This window comes from Mauremys reevesii, linkage group 4, assembly GCF_016161935.1.
Source record: "Mauremys reevesii isolate NIE-2019 linkage group 4, ASM1616193v1, whole genome shotgun sequence".
In the NCBI taxonomy this organism is placed as follows: domain Eukaryota; kingdom Metazoa; phylum Chordata; order Testudines; family Geoemydidae; genus Mauremys; species Mauremys reevesii.
Window position 1 is genome coordinate 88,767,694 of NC_052626.1, and position 6,320 is coordinate 88,774,013.

Genomic DNA, 6,320 nt, shown 5'->3' on the forward strand with positions numbered 1-6,320 from the left:
TTTCTGATATCAGATGTGACATAATTACTGGACTCACTGTTCATTGAGTCTATAGAACTGGCAAAACTTTCAGTTCTTGTGAGACTATCCCCTCAGAATAGTGATCCCAGCCTTTGTAATTCTGTGTGACACAGCAATATCATGAAAGAGAGAGACGGTTGATATCAAATAAGCCAAAGCAGTTTTTGAATGTATGCTCTCGTACATCAGCTTCAAAGGGAATTTACAGACAATGAGGAGGAAAATTGTTCCTTCTTAGGCAAGTTGGAAATACTGTTGGAGCTTTAAGGTATCTATGGTAAATATTTTTATTCATGCAGCTTGCCTGTATCTTTTAAAATTCCTAGAGGCTTAAAGTCAGATAATTGGGCTTTCCACTTTTAAAACACAATGGATTGATAAGAATAACACTTGTTGCAGAGGACTAGTGTTTGTTACCTACTATAACCTCATACAAATGATTTTTCTTTTCCAAACACTAAACACAGATTTCTGGCTCTGTTTCTATGAATCTATCTTTATCTAGGTGATTTTATGGCTCTTGTCATTGTAGTATCAGAGTGCTGAGATGACAATGGAAACTCTTAAATCCCTTGTCTTTTAACATGGATAAAGCCAGCTACCTCTAACTGCATTTGTAATGTTTAAATCTACAACCGGCATGGTTACAAATCACATGATTCCTTTTCCCTTATATGAACAGATGAGAACCTGAACTTGTTTCTCTTGGCTGGGAGTAGGGTGCAAGTCGGGAGTGTGCTGGAGTGTTCCTCTCTGCCTCCACTCCCACAGTGGCTCTCCCTGGATGTCCTGGATAATTTGCACTTCAGGGTTAGTTGAGGGATAAAGCTGGGATTGGGACAGGAGGGCTGGCAGCTCTCCACCAGATTGTCTCTATCTCCCAATAATGCTGGCATCACTTAACACTGTCTGGGTTAGCATTTGCTTGTATGAGTCTCCCCCATGTACTGACATGTGCCCCTCCTCCTCCACACTCAAGGGGGGTACCTCCTGGCAGCAGGGAACCTCTGGCAGTCTAGTTCTTTCAGAGCTGTACTGTCAAGGGCTATAGAGGAGGTGACACAGGCTCTCTGCATCGTTCCGCTGGTGGAAAAATTAGCAGAGAAGCCTGTAGATACAAGCTCAGAAAGTTTCTAGTTCCCCCTCATAGGTTATTCCCACATGATCAGTCTACGGGAGTTACACCCATGTAACTGGGGGCCCAATGCAAAGCCCACTAAAGACAATGGGAGTCTCTCCTTTTACTTCAGTGGGCTTTGGATCAGGTCACTTATGTTTAGTTCTTATACTGTGCTCATTGCCATAGTATCAAAGCATAGGGCCCCAATAAAAACAGTCTGTGCTCATATACATCTGGAGGTTGCCTTTGCAGGGTTTTGGCTAGCCTGACTGCTTGTACCGATGTTCTGTCCACACCAGAGCAACAACCCAAGCCAGTAAAAATATATATAGATATATGCCAATGGTGTTTTTAATACAGGTAAAGCTTTCATGATTTGCTTCTTTGGGGTGGACAGGTCTGAGGTGTGCTCAGGTTACAGAGAAGGTCCAGTGACTCACTCTTTACCCTTGATTTGTATAGTCCTTTAGTAAAACAAAACTGCAGCAGCTGGATGATGTTTCTATGACAAACCAAAGTGCTGGGAATGCAAATATAAGCTTAGTTTTGAGTTGAATTGTTTTTTCTAGCATCACCTATGAACAGTTCTGTCCCCCAATCTGCAATAATTAATTTTATAAAGTTTGATTTGGAGAAGCACCCAAAGTCCCAGTGCTAATCCACACGTTTTTCCTCTGAAGCTCTTGCAAAGTCAGGTTGTCTCATGGTACTTCCTCATTAAGGAGTTGTTGGAAATACCACTATGGCAATCCCTTTTGCTCTATTATTATATTTCCATCTCTGGGGAACAGGAGAGGTATTAATCTGCAAAAATAAACAATAAGATGAACTCTTTAATTTCAAAGATGGTTTGTGATTTGGGTGAGTGTTCGATTCAGTTTATATTTTATCCAAACCAGTGCATTCCTTTCTAATTCTCTAGTCCTGACCGAATGAGTCTTTATTGGCTAATTTGCATCCTGATGAGAAATTATTTGGAAGAAGTAGGCAGTGGATGCAATGTACTGCACATACCTGGACTGCATGAAATAAATGTCATGACCTTCTCATTTCTTTTTAATGTTGCATTTATGTCCAGTTCAAAAACTCCTTTTGCCATAGTTCTCTAGCTGAATAATTTAAAATCCCTTTAGTTTGACTCCAAGATTCCAAGTTATGTAAATCTTTTGTCTCTTACTAGAAAAAACAAAAAACTGGATAATGGTTGCCAAACTGCATTTCAGTCTCTGCAGTCTTATTATAATCAGCCACTCAAGGCTGGCTTTTCTAGTCTATCAACTAGATTATTTATACCTTCAGATTTCTAAAGTGTAACTATAGGTACCCATCCTGTTCCCTGGTTGCCTAGGCCATAAGTTAAAATAACAAAATAAGCCTATAAATATATTCACTTTAGCCCAACCCCCTCCTCAACAGTCTTTGGAAAGCTGTGCATTGGGGGAATGTGCATTGCAGCTTGCCTGAAGAGTTAACAAATCTCAGCTCTGGAATACAAAGGGGGAGAAGCAAGTTCCAAAACCAGGGACCTCTTGCAAAGAATGTACTGCCAGCAGCAGGATCAGGGCATAGCAGTAAGAGCTCTCTCTTACCATTATTCCACTGTAACCATTTCAATATTTGTTATGGCTTTCGTTAGCCTTATTTTTAAGACAACACTAAAGGGTTATATGCATGCATGTGTGTTTAATATAAATGATAATCTGCAGAAGTACAATTTACTAGGTTCTGTGAAGGAATTATTGGCACTGATCTCTTGGGAAAGTTGCAACACTGGAATTTAAAAATAATTTTTTTGTAACTTATTTGAAAGTTTTCCATTCATCATGATGATTTATTGATCATTCTATGACTATGGTATAATTAAGCATACAAAGACTTGGCAGTTATAGCAGAGGCATATCCTTTTAGAAAGGCTAACAATATGTTAACCCAAGGAAATTCCAATCTGAGATAGAACTCTACAGGGTCATATACAAGTTCAATGTAATGGATATGAATATATATGGTACCAATTCCAAAAAACAGGTACATGACCAGACTATAGATATTGAATGTATGTCTCATTTGTTCAGTTATTTATTAACTGATTTATTAAAAAATCCCACCACCTTACTTCAATTTTTACCATTTTTATAGTTGAATAAAATCAGTTATGCCAGATTCATGGATACTCATGTTCCTAGCATTCATGGTCTAGAATTAAATGGAAATACATAATTCTGAAAAGAATCTTCAAGTTTTGTAGAAAATGACATCTTGACATGCCACGCCCCCCAGTTATGAAGAAGAGCTCTGTATCAGCTCAAAAGCTTGTCTCTTTCACCACCAGAAGTTGGCCCAATAAAATATACTGCATCACTCACCTTGTCTCAGCTATGAAACAGGTGGCTATCTGCTCTCTAAATGAAGTGTTATTGCTAAAATAAAGTAAACGGTGTTTTAAAGCAAGGAACACACATCTTCATAGTAAAACTCAAGTTTGTTTTACAATTAAGGAAAAGTGACATGATCCCCAACCCTTCCCACACCCAAGTTTTTTATATATATATATTGAAAATATTTTAAAAGAATACAAAATGTTATACTTAAACATATATTAATTAGTACACTTAAATATAGCTAAATTATATTTACAGTATGATGCAGATACTTTTAATTTTAATGCCAGCTTCAATGTTTCCCAAAAAACATAACATTATATAAATATACAATAAATATTTGTTACACATGGTGAATAATAGAGAACCGTTCCACAGACATTAACTTACATTTGCACGAAAATCTTTACTTTAACAAAGCAATAGGCCTGCTGACATGAATGAAATACCTTTGCCACAAACAGACCACAGCAAGACTTCAATCGAGTGACTTTTTAAAAAAATATCTCATTTCAACTAAAACTGCCACTCCTGGGATCATATATGTATTAGGCCTGGCATGTGACAGCCATGGAACTGTATTGTAATTAATTGCCTGGTTCATCTTACAGAAATTGTAAATACCAACACCTTAGGAAATAATTTGTACCACATTAATATACTTGCATAGAAGATTCATTTGCTATTCCTGTCCCCCCCAAAAAATCTATGGATTTTTTTAAATGTACAATTATTAAAGAAAAATAGAAGTCAGATTCTTCAACCTTTACTCACTTTGTTTAATAAGCTGCTCTATGAGTAGACCCATTAATTTCAATTACTCAAGAGTAAGAGTGGCAGAATTTGGACATAGATCAATGTACAGTATTTTTAAGACTCTACAACATATAGTCCCCACATCTGGCCCAATCCTTGCTGAGAGTTTTGTTTGAGTAAAAACATATCTATAGATAATTTTGCAAGTTCACTATCTTTGTTCTTTCTAGTATAAATTATATTTAAAGAAACAATCACTTCTCTCATAGAAACTTAGTAAAGTCAATTAGAATTTATTATTTTTAATCTTATGTCCAAATTAGATTCCTTTCATGTTCTATCTGTCCTTCCACTGCCAAGTTAAGAAATAGGTAATACACCTATACTCTGCTTAATTTCACCCCTTCCTGTTTTCTACATGGCTGCCTTTTTTAATTTTTGTGGTTTGAAAAATATGACAAAATAAAACCATTGTCACATCTAAAGTTAGACCTCAGTAGAGGCAGTTGCTCTTCTTGGCTGAAATTCCAGCTTCATTAAAGTCAATGGCAAAACTTTCATTGACTTCAGTGGGAAAAGGATTTCACCCCTTCTGTCTACAGAAAGAGTATGGAAATACTATTGAGGTTGCAATTGCTTCATACAGTATTATCAAGGCTATGAAAAATAAGGATATTTAACATACACAAAACTGATGATGGACCAACTGATTTGAACAAAATCAAATCCTCTCCCACCCAACCCTTCAGTCTGTATAAAGCAAACTCAAACTGGAGCTTTGAGATCTTCAGGTAAGTACTTTATTTCTAGTTTCCATCTGGGCGCAGCATGCCTGAGATCTCTCCATAATGCCTGACGTTTGCAGCTGCAAGAGGTTCAGATAAATGTCTCTCTCTTTATCCCTGTGGATTTCCACAGTTGCAGCAGCACACTCCTGCTAGCAGTCCCTAAGCTTAAACATATTGAGGATGGAGGAAGAAGTTGTCATTGAGCAGGTGGGGTAGCTAAATTCTGGTAGTCATTCCTTTTGCTGAACTGACAGATCCAAAGTCTGTTTACCCTTAGTATAAGGACCATTTATTTAGTCAATCCTTGGCTGACAAGGATGATTGGGCTAATTTAGGGGATAATGTCTATTTGTATATTGGTCAAATAGGTGGGTTATTGGGTGTTGAACATATGTCAAGGGATAATTTGTGAGAAAGGAGTACATTTTACAATAAGCCTGATCGCTGGTGATTTAAAATAGAGATGCAAAGTAGGGCACAAATTTTGCTAATATTAAATTCTGGATGAAGTATAGCAAAACTTAAGTGTTCTTGTTTTACCTATTTTTTTCTCTTATCTCTTTTCTCCCACCTACCTGAATTGCCTACAAAGCTGAACTACTGGGCTAATGGACTCACTAACTACTGGTTACTTGAGCAGAGGGTGAGCTACTTTCCCTTACTCTAGAATGCATGTTTCCCCCACTGTATTCACTACAATTGCTGTACTTAGTCCTTACCTACATTTATCCTTTGTTTAATCATCTTTGCTCTCTTTTTGAGTTTCTAACTCAAAAATACGGATTTCATGCTATTGGACTACTAGGACATTGCTGCAATTGGATATTCACATCTAACTGGATTTGGTGTTAGTTATCCCAAGAGTGACTATCACATCTACCATTTTTGTTGCTATTTGTTTAATGGATTAACGCTGCCATGTACTGCGCCTTAAGATATAGAACCTCTTGAACGTATCCAAATATATTCGCTACTTAAAGGTAAAGGTAGAGCCCTCTTTCTACTTCATTCCAGGGCTACCCCTCCAGAGTCTTTCAGGCCTGAATTCTCTCAAGTTCTCAAATGCTATATTTCCCAGAAACAAAGGGGACAGAGCATATTAGGTGTTTCCTTTGTCATCAGTGGAGAATTAGGCTATAGTACATACATCAATATGCAGGGCAATGGCATTGTTCTGCTGCTGAACACATGGTGCCAAATTCATTGCAGATTTACACTCATGCAGCCCCACTCAAACCAATGTGTTGTAACTCATAA